This window comes from Dipodomys spectabilis, unplaced genomic scaffold, assembly GCF_019054845.1.
Source record: "Dipodomys spectabilis isolate Male_0828 unplaced genomic scaffold, ASM1905484v1 ptg000134l, whole genome shotgun sequence".
Taxonomy (NCBI): Eukaryota; Metazoa; Chordata; class Mammalia; order Rodentia; family Heteromyidae; genus Dipodomys; species Dipodomys spectabilis.
Window position 1 is genome coordinate 2568501 of NW_024870811.1, and position 19587 is coordinate 2588087.

General features: G+C 41.9%; 1 pseudogene; it reads right to left on the bottom strand.

The window, feature by feature from the left end:
• Positions 1 to 8159: 8159 nt before the first annotated feature.
• LOC122116435 lies at positions 8160 to 15765 on the bottom strand (annotated as a pseudogene).
• Between the last annotated feature and the right edge of the window lie 3822 nt (positions 15766 to 19587).

Consider the following 19587-nt stretch of genomic DNA (forward strand, 5'->3'; position numbering starts at 1 on the left):
TCTTATCTCCAATTAAAGGTTCAGAAAATGTAAAGTGTCACTGTTGCTCAAGTGGTAACACTAGCCTTGAGCTGAAGAGCTGAGGGACAGCGCCCAGGCCCGCAGTTCAAGTACAACAACTGACAAAACTTAATAATAATAATATTAATAATAATTTTATGGTTACTATTAAGGTGTTATATGTAAAGGCTACCATTTCATAAGTTTGTTTCTTTGATAAACAAAACACAAATCCATCTTCATTGCCAAGAGCCAGGATTTGGCCATCTGCTTTACAGCTGATCCCTGGGTGTAGAGGCAATCTGTAATACAAAGGAAACCAAACCAATTATGACTATGTTGGGTCTTTGTCCATCCCACAAAAGATGGACAGGGTCTGAAGAATGGTGAATGCGGTCGCTCGCCCATTCCCCAGCCATGCTTAGCGTGGGAGACAATCAGAAGCAGCAGGGAGTCAAGTCAAGTAGGAAAACTCGTTTATTAACACACAGTAAGCACTTTTTAAAGCAAAAAGACCCAGTGGCATGGGAGGGAAGGAAAAGGAACCAATTACTGTAAAGTTCACACTCTATCATGTACCTAAGCTTCCACGGGCTGGCTATGCACTGAAGGTAAAGCAAATGGGGCTCTGCCCATTCAGCCCCTCTCAATGCCATCTTTGCTGCCCATGTGCTGTACAGCAAACTGGGTTCTGCCTACTCAACTCCCTCTCAGTGCCATCTTTGCTGCCCACGTGCTCCACAGATTCCCCTTTATTTATTTTAATGGCAGACCCACCTCCCAGTTAGTAATCCTTTTCCTTCTACTGTAAAGGTTATTTTAACAGGATTACATTGGAAAGAATAGCATTGGCCATGCAGGAGGTTTGAGGCAAGTCTGGTGGGCGAGATTTGGCAGACAAGGATAGGGAGGGCCCTTGTGCATGATCCAAGAACTTGTCCCTGTTACAACACATCCCCACCTAGCACAGTAATAAACATCAGCTCCACCACAGTTAGAAATGTCCAAAACAGTTCAATAAATTCCTGAACATATATAAAAGTCAATATCTCATAAGGTTGTCCTCGTCAGAACATGGGAGCAGCCTGGGTATTGGGAGTTCTATACATGCGGCAAGGTGCATTCTCGTGGGCTCCTACACTCAAGCCATTCTACTATAGTGCAGAAAAACAAGGAAAATTTAAAAGAAACTGCAGACATAGCAAAGCAGTTCCAGTCACCTGGTGTGGTTTAAGTAAGCCAGTTCCTTGTATGTGCCTTTAAGTGAGCACAGGGTTCAAGATGACCTTTGAGCTTTACTGTCAGTTCCCAACACCCTGTCTTTGTTTAAAGAAGAGAACCCACCTGTCATAGGTTGGGTAGATTGCCTTGTCTGCCTTACCCATCATCGGGAACTTCTTCGGAGCAAAGCTAAAGGCCCTGTCTTAGGTTGGTTAGACTGACACCCGCTCTTACCCATCTCTGGCTGTGATTCCTCTCGGGGGAAATTCATTCACTTTGATCTTGATCTTATGTAACTGGCTGGCTAAGCTCGGAAGAGTTTTGCAGTGCACATATAATGCAAGGAGGCATAGAAAATCCATCAGCAAAAGCATTACCAGGCCAAGAAATGGCATTAGCAGTCCTTTAACATTAGTCAGGGATGGGATAGCAATCTTTGCCTCTTCAGAGTCCAGAGGTGGGGCTTGTTCTAATCTGGGTATTTGCCTGTGGGTTTGAAAAAGTTCTAAAGACAATTTTGATTATTTCTACATTGCCAGCGCTGATCATTGCACAGGTCACCCGTTGAGGTCGATGCAGATTCCATAGGGCCATTGCTGGGACTGTGAAGGTCAGGACAGCCAACAGCTGGAGTATCACCATCTGCAATTGTTAGAGAACACAAGACCTTCTCAAGGGCTGGTTGCCCTTGGGGATGGTTAGTAATTATCTTTTTTGCTTTCCCTCTTTTATACACAAGCCTCGGCCACCATAGCTGTTTTACTTTCTTTGTTGGTTAGTTTATCTTGGGCATCCTCCTGTATAGAGAAAATGGGTAACTAGTTAAGGTTCCTGGCAGGGATCCAAATGGAGGCTGTCTCCCCTATGGGAAAAATGCATCCAAAGGCCCTGCTCATGGTAACTAGGGGGTCAGGTTCTCTCCATTGTTGTGTCAGGGCAGGGGATCCTTCCACCTGACTTTCCTTAAGGTTTGGTGGTCCTCAGTGCTTCTGAAATCTGGATTCAGTTGCCCTTTTTGAAAAGTTTAAAATGGTAATGGTAAACAAAGATACCTATAACTACATATGGGGCTAACCCCTTTTTTGTTTTAATAATTGCTCTTAAAGACACTGGAGATTTCTATCTATAACTACTTGGACTTCGGGAATTATAGGGAGTTCCTGTAGGACGATTAATATGCCATTTGTTAAAAAAAAATTCTGACATTGCTTTACTAACAAAACAGGGTCCATTTTCTGTTTTAACTTGTGCTGGTAGACCCAAGGTGGCAAAGCATTGAAGAAGATGTGTATGTACTGTGGCCCAGCATGCTCCTGAGTAGGTATTTTTAGATACAGAGATATATTGAAACTTACCAAAGGCTAGGAAATGAGTAATATCCGTTTGCCAGAGGATGTTAGGTTTAAGGCCTCTGGGATTTACCCCTGGTGGTTGTAATGGGGATACTTTTAAGAAGAGCTGGCATGTTTTACAGGTATGTACAATTCTTTTGAGGTCCTTTACAGGAATCTTAGGAAATCTATGTTGACGACCTCTCCAATTAATGTGGGTTAAATCATGCAAACAGGTAACCTCTTGTAACATTAATGCTTGTGGACCAGTAGCTAACTGGTCTACCCAATTATTGCCTAGGGATAAAAAACCAGGAAGTTTTGAATGCCCTCTCAAATGTTGAATATGAATAGGGGCTCCACATCCTTCTAATAGCCCCTTAAGAGTAAACATAAGAGGAGAAATAAGGTTTTCATCCAGCTTAATATACGTTGGGGAAAATGAGGGAGCAAGTTAATCATATATAGGTCATCAGAAGAAAAATTAAAGGGTATTATATTTGAATGTCCTGAAGTGCCATAATTACAGTGAGCATTTTTATATTGTGCTGTCCCTTTGCAAAGTTTAAATCTTTGTTGGCTTCGGGTGTTTTGTTATTACTCAAAGGCTGCATACACAGAGCCTGCTTTACTTCTATCAGTAAAAGCATGGAGAGTGCCAGGAATAGGTGTATGAGAAAATAGAGATGGCATTTTAGAGGAAGTTGCCATAACATTACAGTCCATTTGGATGGCCCATCATGGCGGTCAATTTGGGCTAGAAATCCCTCCAATGAGAGAGCAAGATGAGCATTGGCTCGAGTGAACAACTCAATGTCTGCCATCTGAAAAGAAAAAACAATGGAGTGATGGTCAAGGCAATAATGCCTTTGGGCTTGGGTCCTTCCCTTGACAATAGCATCTGCAAGTTGGTCTGCCTGAGAGTACACCTGAGGTGTGCCCCCCAGGGGAGTGTGAACCCACTCTAATGGCTCCCCCCTTTGAGTTAAAACTGCAGAAATTAATGTGACACCTGCAAACAACCAAAAGGAAATGGGTTCAAAAATAGAATACCTCCTCAGGGAAACTTCATCCAGGGCTTTTTGGAGCTACAAAAGTATTGCCCGATGACTGTCTATAATTGTAATAACTTCTTGGGGTGTCCTGTCTTTTAGTAGGGCAAATAAGGACACAAGACTATCTGTAGGGACGGGAACCCATGGCAACAGACAATTGATTCCCCCTAAAAGACTCTGAAGTTGGGTTAAGGTTAGCGAGACTGGAAAATCCAGCAAATGCTTAAGGGGGCTGGCCTGAGTCAAGATATGGTGGGTTCTGAGCACCTTAAAAGGAGATACCTTTTGAATTTTATTGAGGGCTATGGTAAAACCCCCCATTTTCAACATGGTGAGAAACTGGGCCAGAAGGCCCTCCAGGCTTCCCAGGTCTTGGTGCCCCAAAATTATACTATCCATGTAGGCATAAGCAAGGGAGGTATCTGAACCCAGCACAGGCCCTAAAAGTGTGGACAAGTATTGTTGGCAAAAGGTCGGGCTATTGGCCATTCCCTGTGGCAGCACTATCCATTGAAACCTCCGATCAGGCTGGGAAAAATTAAGAAAAAGGATGGAGAAAGCAAACTTCTTGCAGTCATCTGGATGTAGGGGTATAGAAAAAAACTATCTTTAATATCATCGATAACCAAGGTATATTCTGAAAATATAGCAGTATTCCAGTGCATGGCTCTTAGGGGCTTTCCTACTAGCTCCATTCTTTCATTTACCTTACATAGATCTTGGAGCATATGCCAAGCCCCAAAGTCTTTTTGAATAATAAATACAGGAGTGTTCTAAGGACTCACAGAAGGGCGTATGTGCCCAACATTTATCTGTTCCACCACCAAAAGGTGGAGGGCTACAAGTTTAGGTTTGGTCAATGGCCACTGCTCCCCCTAGATAAGGCTGGCCATCTAAATCAAACTTGCATTGACAATACTTTTTTCGAATGGAATCCCTTCCTGCCCCTGGGGCAGTGTGTAGGGAGCGATTTGCCCCCCTCCATGCCGGTTGGCAGGGGATTGTTTTAAACAGTCCCTCTTAAAGTGCCCCTCCTGCCTGCATTTAAAACAAGTTCTCTCCCCAATGGTATTAGGGTTTCTTGGTCCAGGCTGCCAATGCCTGGGTAATAGCCTCATTGCAGATGTCTAAGCCAGTAAGGCTAAAGCTAGTGATTGGGAATGGTGCTGTTGCATTCCCACATCCTCAGAGCAACCACCCATCTGCTCAGGGTACTCTTTCTCAATCTTGCTCAGTCCATGCGGTGGTCTGCATTCATTCTTTCCCAGACCAGCAGCTTTACAAACTGATCTCATAGGTTCCCTGTGGGCAGCTTGCGGTTTATACTCTCTTGGAATCAGTCTACAAACTCAGCTAGAGGCGCACCAGGTTTTTGTCTCACTCCTGCTATGGGGGTCTCAGTGGGCCATCATCCAGTTTATACCAAACAGCAAGTCCAGCCTGCCTCACCTGGTCATGGTACAGGCCAGGTATTTTGGCCTTTTGGAGGCCAGTGGAGTATCCTTCCCCTGTACCTGTTAACATGGCAAAAGTAATAGGTATCATGGGTTAAGCCTGCCGGTTATTCTCTGCTCGCACTCTGCATTCCTCCTTAAAGAAAGCACACCATTTAATAAACTGAGAAATATTGAGGACGGCTTTGGCAACATCTAGCCAGTCCTTAGGGACACACAGGTGATAATCAACGTCCTATAATAGGGTAAGGGCCCAAGGAGAGTTTGGGCCATCCTCCACCACCGCCTTGCAGAACTCTTTAAGGTCCTTAGCTTGCCCTGGATACCATTCTAATGGCCTGTTAGCTCCAGGTGCTAGATTGACTGGATGTGTTTGGGGAAGTGAATCCTGTGGCCTAGGGTCCAGGCTCCCAAGTGGCACTTCATTAAAGGGCAGACCTCCGAGTAGGTTACTTCCCCAGCCCTCGGTCTCTCCATGGGAGGTTGTTAGGGGTCCGAGTCTTACAGGTCTCTCTTGCAGGTCACGGAGGGCGCCATACCTCCCCCCTCTGAATCAGAGGAATAGGGAGGGGCCTAGGAGAGTCAGGGACACCCGAGTCAGAGGGGGTAACCTTCACCTTCGTTTTGATTTCCACTGTCCCCTCAACTCCCTCTCAGGGCCATCTTTGCTGTCCATGTACTCCACATGAATATAAATAATATTTTTTTCTCTGCATATCTTAAAAAACCATGCTGACAACATGAAATAAAAAATCCCAAAGTTTAAAACCTTCTTCTAGAAAAGTTAAAGAATTACTGAGAACAAGTATTTTAAGAATAATTTCAGAAAGCTTGAACTCAGGGCCTGGGTTCTATCTCTGAGATTAATAGCAAGGCTATTGCTGCCACATTGAACCATAGTGCCATTTCTAATTTTCTTGTGGTTAATTGAAGAGAAGAATCACACTGACTTTCCTGTCCAACCTGACTTTGAGCTAGGATCTGTAAATCTCAGCCCTCTGAATAGCTAGAATTATAAGCATGAGCTACTGGCACATGGCTACACTAATTGCTTAACTGAAAGAGTTAAAATTGAATGTTAATCATGTTTAACTTTGTAAAATAAAGTTAACTGAAATGCCTTTTACTAGTAATAAGGGATCAAATGTGTCTACTGTGTAGGTGGGTTACAAAGTTCTTACCAAAAGCTAAATACTTTCCTTGTTTTCTATTCTTCCAAAATTGTTTGCTCTCCAGAATCATGCCTTATCTTTCCTTGCTGGTTTCTGTAGCTTATTTCATACATGCTCACAGCTTCTTCAATTATCATTTCCTTATGTGAAGAGCTTGCAAATATCTATTTTCAATCCAAACTACTTTTATGCACCTCTCATCCATATATTCAACTGCCATAAATACTTGTGAAACAGTAATCTTGTCTTTCCATTACTGGATATAAATGTGTAAATAAAATTTAGGAAAATAAAGAACAACATCAATAAATATACCTGATGATTGTAATAGTAACGCTAAATATTACTACAATGGTGTTTTTCTGAGCAATTTAATATAAAGCTCAAGGAAAACAACGTTTTTGAGTGCTGATATTGGGGTTTAAAGTCAGGACCTTGCCTTCTCACTTATGCATTTTCCTTCAAGGGCGATGTTTTACCCTTGAGCAGACATAGCTTTTATTTTCATTGATGTTCTCTGCTGTGTTCAAAAGCAGGATTTTTAAACCTCTTAATTAGGTGATTCTTAAATATTCATAGGGGAGCAAAAGAAGAATAGAAGACAATAGAAGAATAAAAGAGTATAAGTTCAAGCTTGAAATCGTAGCTACGCAGGAGGCAAAGAGATGAAGATTTTGTTTCAGAGCCAACCAGGGGAGAAAAATCTGTGAGACTCCTATCTCCAATTAACACCCAAAATGCTGGAAATTTTTGGGGAGGATTATTTAGAGATAAGAAACTCTTTGTCTTTCCTTCTTGGGCTGGATTGAAACCGGGATTCTCAGATATCAGCTCTCTGAGTATCTAGAATTACCGGTGTGTGCTAACAATGTCCAGTTTCAAGGAGAGGGCAAGGTACTGATTTCAAGCTCAAGGAACAGCACAAAAACAAAAACAAACCTTATGACATACAAATATACTGATAGAATACAAACCAAAACAAACAAAATATGGGTATCTAGATGGGTGAAGGTCTTAATAGCATTATTATCACTATTATCTTTTCTGGCATATTAAGTAACCCGAAATTATGCATTAAAGGCATAGCTTAGTGGGTAGAGTACTAGCTAAAATGAAATGTATCAAACCTACTTACGGAAGAAAGAGAAAAACAAACAGAATCTACACATATTTTGTTAATGTACTTTTAAATGCATTCCAATCAAGAAAACTCTAGGCATTGATGAATTTATTATTGACTTTTCCTAAAACTTTGAAGAGATCATTTTGATTCTACAAAAATACTTCTTTAGGAAAGTAAGAAATAGTTGCTGCCCTCTTAAAAGTTTCTTTTTTTTTTTTTTTGGTCCAGTCGTAGGCCTGAACTCTGGGCCTGGGCGCTGTCCCTCAGCTCTTAGGCTCAAGGCTAGCGCCCACTTGAGCCACAGCGCCACTTCCGGATTTTTTCCCCTGCTTATGTGGTGCTGAGAAATCGAACCCAGGGCCTCATGTATGCAAGGCAAGCACTCTACCACTGAGCCACCTTGCCAGCCCTTAAAAGTTTCTTTAAAAAAATACCGAGCTGAATTTTGTCTGGAATTGTATTCCATGTACTGAGCAATTAAGGCGAATCTTTTCAGGACATTGAGTCTTCTAACCATTAAGTACTTTATTCATCATTTACTTAGTCCTTATTTTTTGTATAACATTTGAAAGGTTCTATAAAATCCATTTGGAGGGTCTTTACTCAAAGCAGAATGGCATAATGTAAGCATCTCAGGATTTAGAGCAGTGAGTATGAAAGCCATGAACAGTTTATCTTGTCTTTGAAGAAATTTTTAATGCATAGACCATAAATAAGAAAGAACATTTTAGGTGATAGAGTAAATAATGCAGGCCAGGAGGTGGCCTAGCACCACCATAGGAAGACGAAAGCTTGGGTGCACCCTAAGGGAGAACTGTCCTGTCCTGTTCTGTCCTGTTGAGATACTTGTCATGCATCAGGTGCCTGAACAGGGAGGGCTGGCACTACTAATACAGCACCATGAATACAGTCAGCTTGGCGCCATCCATGGCTCGCAGCAGAAACCAGATGAAGTGGAGCAGGGATTGGACAGAGGGTGGCCCGTGTTTGTTGGATGGTACTTCTATGCATACATGATGAAGACCACAGACCTGCTTTTGTTTTTCCAATAGAGAAACTGCAGCACTGCCTGGGGTACGAGCATGTCCACTTGCCTGGGAAGCTTTGGGCCATGGAGTCCTCCACCAGTATGTTGGCAGAGCCAACACTGTCTGTGGAGTATAGAAAGTAGTATCAAGGTTCCCAGTAGATCTCGCTTTCCACAGTCAATGCCCAAAGCAAATGGAACCATGGGTGGCCCTGTTTCCAGGAACCCCAACTGAAACACTTCAAGGCTCTGGATCAGTGGGGTCCATCAAACTGAACATCCTAGCCAGACACTATATCCACTTCTGCCTTCTTTGGGGACTCCAACACCAACATGGACAGTGCTGCTGTGCTCTTTTGCTGGCCATGAGGGAAGAACAGGAGTGTGCTCCCGAGCACATGAACTCCTGAGCCCCAGAGGGCTTACTTTGGGTCATGTACCTGAAGAAAAGGGTCCAGTACTTCTGGCGTGCCCTTCACGCAGTTTACCTTGCATGTGATTATTGTCTTCATTCTGGGAGACTTCCTGCTCCACCATCGCTGCTGCCAATGTGGCCCAAATACTATAACCTTTAGAAAGACTAGGTCAAAGCCTGCAAATATCAATACCAAAAATTGGGTGCATTAAAGAGGAGGGTATGGAAAGGGTAGACAAATGAAGGGAGGAAGGGACAGAATGTAAATGAGCTCATTGGATGAGAGTGAGGGAACAGAAGATGCTGTATGAAAGGAAATGTATTTATCTGCCTCATGAAATTGAAATGCCTCTACACAACCTCTTTATAATAATTATAAACTAAATTACTTTTCTAAAAAGGAATTCATTGCATATACCACAAAACTAAGAAAAGTAAAGGAAGGGATGTGTCAGGGGGGGTTGAATGTTGTAAGGATGGCATGGATCAATATGCACTGTCTTCATAAACTGCTTTGTTACATGGCACTTCTTTTGTACAACTGCTTAAAGATAATTGACAAATAAAAATAAATGAATAGATGTAAGGTAAGGTGAGTACAGGAGAAAGAAATGGTTGATATATACTTCTGATATGGAACAGGGCTTCCCTTTAGGTTGGAATCCTGTAGAAGAACTCTACTGTTTTTATAATATTTCAGAATAAGATGAGATTCATAAAGCATGATTCATTATAATTTGTCAAAAATAATTTAAATAGTTGTTAATTACCCAACAAAATTAAATTCCTATAGTATCTTTGTGAATAAATTTAATTTATGATCATGTTTTGACAGAAAAATCTATGAAAATATTTTATTTACTTATTTTTTGGTCAGTCATGGGTCTTGAACCCTGGACTTGGGCACTACAAATCAGCTCTTCAGCTCAAGGCAAGCACTCTACCACTTGAGCCACAAAGCCATTTCTGGTTTTCTGGTGATTAGAAATAAGAGTCTCATGGACTTGCTTGCCTGGGCTGGCTTTGAAGCCAGAACCTCAGATCTCAGCATATTGTGTAGCTAGTATTACAGGTGAGGGCCACCGGTGCCTGGCTAAAAATCTTAATTCCAATTCACCTGCATATAGCCAGAACTTGAGGCTTTGCTTAAAAGGTGGAATGCAGGCAAAAAGTGAAAAGCAAATACTAGCAGAGAGGCAGGCAGAGAATGAGGGAGAAAAAGAGAGAGGGAGAAAAAAGAGAGAGAGGGCAAGAGAGAGGGAAGGAGACAGGGAAAAACGTAAAAACGGGGGAACAATGGGAGGAGACAGGCAAAAGTGGATGATGAAAGTGAATATTATCAAAATATATGAAAATATAATGGAGTCCATTATTTTGTGCAATAATAAGGCAATATGTTTAATAGAAATTCAATTTTGAAAGCAAATTTCTCAATTTATAAGTTTTATTTAGACAGTAATGAGGATGGAGATTAGCTGCTGGGGAAGGTATTACTTGCATTCTATTCTAAAGCCCTGACCACAATCCCTGAAGATGCTCCTATCCAGGCCAATGAAGTAGCCACTGCCAGTTTTTGGAGCAAAAAAAGAGAAGTGTCATTCTGAGAACCAGAGGATTATAATGGCTAGCCATTTGTGGCTCAGGCTTGTAATCCTAATTACTCAGGAGCCTGAGATGTGATTATCCAAGTCAGGACAAGCAGGAAAGTCCCTGAGAAACTAATCTCAAGTTAAACACCACAAATAGGAAATGGAGGTGTGGTTCAAGTACAAAGGCTCCAGGACAGCACTCAGGCACTGAATTCACCCTCAGGTTTGGTACATACACACACACACACACACACACACACACACACACACACACACACACACACACACACACCGTTAATTATATATTAGAAAACACAGTCATATGTCAATATTTAATGCTCACAAATGTTAACTCCTACTGAATTTCACATTCTCTTAAAAGAGAGTAGCTTCTTGGCAGAATGTCCTTAATTTTTAAAAAGAATTTATAGCCATACTTCTTTGGCAGTCTCTATCACAAATTAGAATTGCGGGGGAAGGGAGGGCATGGGAAACTAGCCACTTCCTTTATGCTTCAATGATATTCTTGTACTTCACTAGTGGAAAAACATTAGGAGGAATGAGATGTGTCTAAAATAATATAAAACCATTGCAATTGCCTCTGATCATGTACAGGCTGATTAATTCAGTACAATATGACATATACATTGAACACCACAGGATGCTCTATCAAGTGAGAAGCAAACTATATATGATATAATCGGTAATGTGTGTATTTTATACTCATGGACATAGATATTTGTATATGCATGGGAAAGGTTCTGGCAATATATATCTAACAATGGAATTCTTTGGGGAATGGGGTATATGGTTTTGCAGAATGATTGGGGAGAAAAATTTAAACCCTAGATTTGAATTATGACATTTATATACAACCAAAAATCTGTTACTTTCAAAATTAAATAAAACACCTACTAGCATATGAGCTAAGAAAATGCCATATAAAGCTGTAGTAATTTTTTTTCTCACTTTTTGATTAGCACACATTCTTCCAAGGGATTTGATTATGAAATTTTCGTATATTCAAACAATGTATCTTTATGAGACTCATCTCCTCCATCACTCCACACATCCTGATACACAGGATGAACCACTTTTAGGCGCAATACTTCCAATAAAAAAGGGAAAAATGAAATATATAAAAATTTAAAAATTACTATTAGTGTAGTCCTCACCCCTATAAAATACTTACTTGGAAAGCAGAGTCCAAGATTGCATAGGAAACAATTATCAAGATCCCCTTCTCAGCTGGAAATGCAGTTTAGTGATAGAATGCTTGCCTAGTATGCATGAAGCCCTGGGTTTGATTCCTCAGTACCAAATATACAGAAAAGGCGGCTCAAGTGGAAGAGCACTAACCTTGAGCAAAAGAAAGTAAGGGACAGTGCTCAATTCTGAGTTCAAGCACTACAACTGGAAAAAAAAAAAACAATCCCATTCTCAATCAATAAGTAAGCATTTGTGCTTCCAGGTATGTAGGTATGTAATGAGAGGCATTCTAACCCTGCGTTCTAACACAACCTATGGAACTCATGATATTCATTCAAAAGTAACTGCTAAAAACAGGGCTAGCTAACACTTCTCTAACATGTGCAAGGAAACGAATTTAATCTATGTACACAATGTGCATGTGTACACATATAGATTATACAGCAAGAAAGATATTCTGATAATTATGTGCTACAAATCCTGCCTTTTTCTACCACTTGCTCGTTCTAGAATAATACCATATGCACAACAGTGGGTGCTAGATGAACTCAACACCTTCTAGGAGATGTGTGGCCTGATCATAGAAACAAAAACATGCATTTCTTTTAATGTACATATTATGAAAATATATACACACTCATATGTGTCTATAAGTTGAGTGTATTACACAGCTATATGACTCTGTATGTTACATAAACACTTGAAAAAGGAAGGAAAGGTCGACGGTTACCTCAGAAAAATTACTGAGCCATGACTCTGGTCTCATTATTTTTTCTGGTTAATTGGAGATAGAATCTCACAACTTTTCTGCTTTAGGGAGCTTCAAACTACAGTCTTCTAGGTTTCAGTCTCCTAAGTAGCTAGAGTTACAGGCAAGCCAGACTGGAGATATAGCTTAAGTGAGGAATAATCAACCTTGAGAGAAAAAGCTAAGGAAGAGAATAAGGGCTTGAATTCAAGTGTTAGTACTAAGGTATGTGAGCACACACATGCACACACACACACACACACACACACACACACACACAGATTAACAAGAATGAAACTCTGGTGACCCAGCTACTTTAAATCACCTGTAGATTGTGGTTTAATAATCTAATAATACAGAAATCAATCCTCAAGTTGCCTCCTCTTTATTACATTAGGAGTCTTAATTAACTTATCAGGGTTTTTTCCTTTTCTTTTTTCTCTTGTGTGTGTGTGTGTGTGTGTGTGTGTGTGTGTGTGTGTGTGTGTGTGGGTGTGTGTGTTATACACACACACTGGTGTATGTATAACAATATGGAGACTTGAACTAAGTGAATTGGCACGATGCTTTTGCTTCTTCCCTCAAGGCTGTTGCTCTACCACTTGAGACACAGAACCACTTCCATCTCTTTTGGGGAAAGAAGTGTCCGATGCATTTTCAAGGCCATCCGGGGCCCAATAATAAGTCTTTGTATCTCAGCCACATGAGCATATTTTTTCTTATGTGCTAAAATCATCAGGTAATAGTCTTAGTTACAATAAAAAAAAATTCTAGGACACTACTCAGGCCTTGATTAATGCCTAGGACCAACACAAAAATAAATGCAGTTTCTTGTAATTATTGCAGTTGACCTATTGCTACTCCTAGGATTATCATCTATGTCAAGGGTCTCTGGATTGTGACTCCCTCCATAGGTAAAGGATCACTAAATCTATCAGTCAAATGTAACTAAATCCTCCATATATTGCCTTTGTAATAGAAATTAAAATTGTTAATAACAAATAAATTATAATAAGTGTAGACAAAAAATCCATAAACACCAAAGATTTAATTCATGCTATGACATTTTTAGACCTCAAACCTCAATAAGGATTTTTTTAGAAAACACACTTTTATCTCTACTAGTATTCTACCCACTGTGAAACTGAAGAACTGAAATCATACACTACCCAACTTAGAGGCCTACACCAAGAAATAATTAGATGGCAGACATTGGTACAAGCAAGCTTTACACTGCATATTCTCCTAAGTGAATTAATACTAAAAACAATTGACATGGTCCAGCCTGAGTTGAAGTTGAATATCTTGTCTCAAGAACAAAAAGTGAGGGCTGAGAATATGGCTTAGTGGGAGAGTGCTTGCCTAGCAGCCATGAAGCTCTGGGTTTGATTCCTCAGTAAGACATAAACAGAAAAAGCTAGAAGTACATTGTGGCTCAAGTGGTAGAGTGCTAGACTTAAGCATACAAAGCTCAGGAAAACGCCCAGACTCTGAGTTCAAGCCCCAGGACTGGTTTAAAAATGGTGAAGACAGGAAGCAGGGAGAAGAACAGAGTTATTTGTCGAGCCTACATTTTCCCAGCCTTCATGAACTTTCATCTTGTGATTGGTTTTCATTCTATTCAGTGGTCAACAAACTAGTTTCATCTGAGTCTCTGAATCCTGTGTTATTTAGATTTAGGAATCCTAATTTTAGTGTTGGGGATTTTGCTAAATGGAAGAGTACTTGCTGGCAAGTGTCAGGACCTTAGTTTGCTTCTCAGGTCTGAAAAAAAGAACCCTTAAGTCTTCTTTAGTTTGTGAAACTTCACAGAAGAAATAAATGCATTCACTCATTCATAGAAGCACAAATTGATACATTTTCTAGGCTCATTTGAGAAAATATACTATGAAATAGCAAAACAAAAGTCACACACTGATGGTTCACACTTGTAATCCAAGCACTCAGGAGGCTGAGATTTGAGGATTATGGTTTGAAGCCATTTGGTGCAAAAATGTCCATGAGTCTCTTATCTCAACCAGTGAAAAACAAACCTGAAAAAATAGAACTGTAGCTGTAGCTCAAGCAGTAGAATGTTAGCCAAGAGTTATAAAGCTACAGGGCAGCACCCAGTCACTGAGTTCATGTCCCAGAAGAACTGGCAGAAAAAAAATGAACTCAAATTCAAAACAGCTTTATTAGGTTCAAAATAGTTCATGATCATTGAGAATAACTTGCCATTTTGGGCCAAACAAAACAATTATTTTTCTTTAATGAAATAGAATAAGACACTTTACTCCTTAATTAGTGCAAAATCATGTAGGATTTCACAGTGTGGAAAGGTACCTTTTCTAATGATAGCAGAAAACTTCAGTATCACTGTATGTATTATATCCCAGGACTGTAAAACATATAAAGTTAGATTTGTGCTCCATGGACCAAATTTCATGATTCATAAAAGAGTATCTTCACAGTACTTTATTTATACTGAACCTTTTTTCATTCTTTATTATTGACCACAACATAAATGTTAGTAAGGCTTGCCTTTTCATTGGAAAATTCTCTAATTTTTTTTTAAACTTTCCTTTCTTTTATACAGCAAATAAAGCTATGTATGGCATGTGAATATCACCAGTAGGGAAGTAAGTATGTCACCTCTACAATGCTCTGGACCTGCTTGATCATCTCACGTAGCTGCAGCTCTGTCTTCTTTCAGGCATCCTTTCAGGCCAATTGATCTTCTCCTTAGTGCCCAGGTTAGGTTGCTCAGCAACTTCCCTCCAGTCTCCAAGGATAGCTCATGGCTGTTTCTTCATTGCAGAAAATAGATTCCTCTATTCTACAAAAAAATAAATGTGATTGGGTTAAGCCTCTACTGTCATAAAGATTTTATTTTACATTAGTCCATGTTTCCTTTAAAGAATTCCCTAAATGTTTAATTAATGGGAGGAAGGGGCTGGGAAAGAGTGAGGGAACAGAAGACACTGTACAAATGGAAATGTATTCATTACCTGACTCATTTAATTGTAATCCCTCTTTACATGCTCTTTATAATACCAATAAAGTAAATCAATAAAAATGTTCAATTAGATGAATCTGGTCAGAATGTAGACATGTACACCTATTCACCTAACAAAACTAATGCTTTACACACATCAAGAAAACAATGTACTCGCAAATAAATCGTACTTAAATGGTTTGCTAGGCCGATCTAGCCCAGCCACCACTGCCACGCCTGGTTCTTTTGTCCAAGATGGGGAGCCACGGGCACTGCCTTCTGGGCTTCAATGCAGCCACTGAGAGGGTCTGTGGGCTGCTGTTCCACCTCTTCATCCCTGAAGCTGCACAGTGGAGCCGAGTCAGCATGTGTTGTAGTCTTCAATGTGGCTGCAGTTGAAAGGGAGGCAGGCTGCACATGAGGCTTTTGGCACCCAGCATCCATCTCAGGCTTGAGTTCTTGAGAAGCCCCACAGCTGAGGGGGGGTTGCCACTGGGCAGAGAACCTCTAAGCTAGCAGTGTGCGCTCCTCGGGCTTGGGCGCCAGCAGCAGCAGGGACTAGGACAGCAAGTCCTCAGGGACTCAGGAGCCTTGGCCCATCGCACCATGCCTGATCCTGCTGCCACCTCCTGATGACTGGCCTGTGGGCCCTGTCCAGCGCCTGCGAGCACCAGATGCTGGTAATCAGCAGCCTGAGTCCCATGCTGTCAGTTGAGCCCCCGAGGACCGGCTTCTCCACCAGGTCAAGGGCCTCAGCACGACAGCTAGTGCCTGGGAATATGCCCGACCTCCTCGGAGTGGCCTATCTGAATTTCAGGCAGCTGCAGGATGAGCCAGAGGCCGGGAAGCAAGTCCTGGCCAGCCAGCAGCTGCCCCTCATCCTCAGGCTCTAGGCAAAGCCAACGCGCACCTTCCCTGCAGAGGCAATAGCAGCAATGCAGCCATGGATGCAGCAGAAGCACCATTGCCTCCAGGCTGGCCCTACCTGCCTCCAGGTGTGCCCACATCATCAACCCAATGGGCTGCCCGCTCCTGCACTGATGCTGCACATACCTGCAGTGCTCTCTTCTGTATCCGCCTCCCCCTGCCCAATCCCTGCAGGCGTCTCTGACTCCTCTACCACCTTTGCCCTGAACATCTAGCATATGGGCCCCTCATAGAGTTCATAGTGGTCGAGGGAACTTTTGGAGAACAGCCTCCAGAAAAGAGTAAAGGGTCAGGGTGATAGAGAGCCTTGAGTGTGTGGAAAAGGTATTGCACACATATTTTGATAGAATAAGAAATCAAAAGAAAGCAAAAATTATCAAATTTAAAAGAAGAGATTAACTAGGCATCAATGGCTCAGGGCTTTTATCCTAGCTCCTCAGAAGACTGGGAGCTGAGGATCAAGATGGGAAGCCAGCTTGGGAAAGAAAGTCCCTGAGATTCTTATCTCCAATTATCTACAAACAACAACAGCAACAAAACCCACAACTGAAGCTGTGGCTCAAAATGATAAAGTGTTAGCTTTGAGTATGAAGCAATGACAGGTCACCAGCAGCATCTGCAAAACTTGAGAAGCTCACCACCCCCAGGATAGCTCACAGCCACTGAGGAGGCTGTGAGGAGGAATCGATCCCTGGGGTACACTTGAACCACCAAAACGCACCCCGCTTAATAGCACCAAGGTACCACTTAAAACTCAACAACCCAATTCTAACTCTTTCTCACCACACTTGGGCAGGAGGTTGGGGGAGCTATAAAGTAGCATGGTGCACCATTTCGGTTGAGGAGGGGGATATCTGACATCAGACTCACAGATAATACGTGGATAGACTAGAACTTCAGAAGAAGGCCAAGGTCGACAGATATAGTCATTCTGTAACAAGTGTAGAAGGGAGAATCTTGAGTGTGAGGACTCCATAGTGCCCAATTTTGGGGTTGGTGGCAGCTACTCCCCCCTGCTGTGTTGACTAAGCGGTAGCATTTGGTTTGCTAGCCTATGAACAGCAGACACGAAGTGGGGATGGAGTGAGGCTGGTGACTGGGTGACTCCCTTTTGCTGAGTTGTTGCCACTGCCAGCATGTGGACATGCCTGGGCTTGGAGCAAGGCTGTAAGGTCGGTGGGACTGATTGGTTCTGAAGAAGCAGAAGGTGGAGCATCTTCTGCAAGTGATGCCTCCGTTACTGGTGGTCTTCCTGTCATCATGGGGCTGTGGGCTCTGCACCATAAGCAGCAGCCTGATGGAACCCTGAGGAGTCAGGAGCCAGACAGCTGAGTGCTTGGTATGGTGCAGACAGAATGCTGCTTCCCAGTCTCCCACCCCAATCTGGATTTACTTCAAATCTAGGGCTCCTTCTCCTTCCTCCTCCTCTGGTAGTTGTCCTCAGCAGCAGCACTTGAACAGTCAGTCTGTGCTTCTTCCCACTTTTTTCCCAGGTGGGGTAAATTGAGGCTGTGAGGATAGAGAGTTGTCCACTCAGTGGAGTCAGAAATAGAACCCAGAGCCCTTGGTACCCCAGTATGAGACACTTCTTTCTACCTTCCATACTTTATAATCAGTTTTTTCTGTTGCCCTCTCTTGTCCCCTGACCTCATCCAGAAGTACCCTGTCTGCACATGCCTGTATCCCAGGATGTGGTGACTATTGTAGAACTGGTACCCTCATAAGCTTTGCTTCCCTCCCTCACCTCCACCTGCTTATCCTTGTGTCTCTACTCAGGAAAGTCCCTTTTGAAACCATTTGCACAGAGAACCCGGGCCTCCCTGCTCCTTCTCCCTATTCACCGTTTTTAGGTACCGTTGATTCCCTGAAGAGTGAGTGCAAAGATGCTCTTGGAACTGTAGGTCCCTTGGATGGAGTGAAATGTGAATTTCTGGTTCTTGAAGAACTTGCCACTTTTGACTCTCCAGTAGTATATAGGTGTCCCGATGGAAGGATTGCCCAAAATGTCCCCTACAGCAGTTCCCTGAGGGTAAAATGACACATGCCTTCCTTCTCTGCTATGAACTAATGGGACATGGTATTTTTTGTATTCCAAACAGTGATCATATATGATTCTACATCTTTGAAACTTACTCAAGTACTTGCACGTGTGTATGTGCATTTGGACTAAATTAGCAATTTTTCTTTGTGTGTGTGTGTGTGTGCGCGCGAATGTGTGTTCAGATCTTGGGTCTTAAACTCAGGGCCTGTGTTCTTTCTTTTAGTTTTTTTCACTCATGGCCAGTGTTCTACTACCTGATAGATAGCTCTACTTCTTGCATTTTGGTGATTATGCAAGGGATGCTTTAGAAATAACATTCTCAGATTTCTGCATCCTGAGTAGGTAGGATGGAACTCAAGAACTTGTACTTGCCAGGCAAATGCTCCTCCAGGAGCTAAATCCCTAAACCCAGCTCATATTTTTGATTGGCTGATTTTTGGTCACAAGTGATGCTCTACTTTGTGAGCTAAATCTCTCTTTGTGGATATTTTTGTTTTCCTTTTTGTTTGTTTTTGGTCTGTCATGGGGCTTGAACTCTGAGCTTGGGCGCTATCTCTGTGGTTTTCAGCTCAAAGCGAGCACTTCATTGCTTGATCCACAGTGCCACTTCCGGTTTTCTAGTGATTTATTGGAGATAAGAGTCTCATGGACTTTCCTGCCAGGGCTGGCTTTGAACCGTGGTCCTTAGATCTCAGCCTCCTGAGTAGTTAGAATTACAGGCATGAGTCACTGGTGCCGGGCTCCTTCTGTTTTTGTTTTTCATTTGTTTTCCTTGTTAATTAATGATAAAAGACTCAGATTTGCCTACCCAGGTTGGCTTTTGAAGTTCAATCCTCTCACCTCAAACCTCATGATTGGCTTATAGCTGTGAGTCACCAGTACCTCTCTTTGATTTGTCATTTTTGACAAATGCAAAATGTGTCTTTTGAGATGGTCTGAGCATTGCACTAAACCCAAGGCAAATTTCAAGAGAATGACAAAGAGGTAGAGACCACTTGGTGACTCACACACCTCATTACATAATGTAAGTTAAAGACTTTCTTCCCAGAAAAACACAACTCTTACCTTTATACAAGATATGGTGCTTAAGTACATCTTCATATCTATCTAAAATAGTATACACATTGAAAGGAACTCCACAACATGGATATGCTTCTCATGCTTGATAAACAAGCACTCTACCACTGAGCCACCTTCCTAGGCCACTAAACAAAAGACTTTTAAGTGTCAGCTGTGCACTGTTGGCTGACACTTGTAATACTAGCTACTCAGGAGGCTAAGAGCTGGGGATTGTGGTT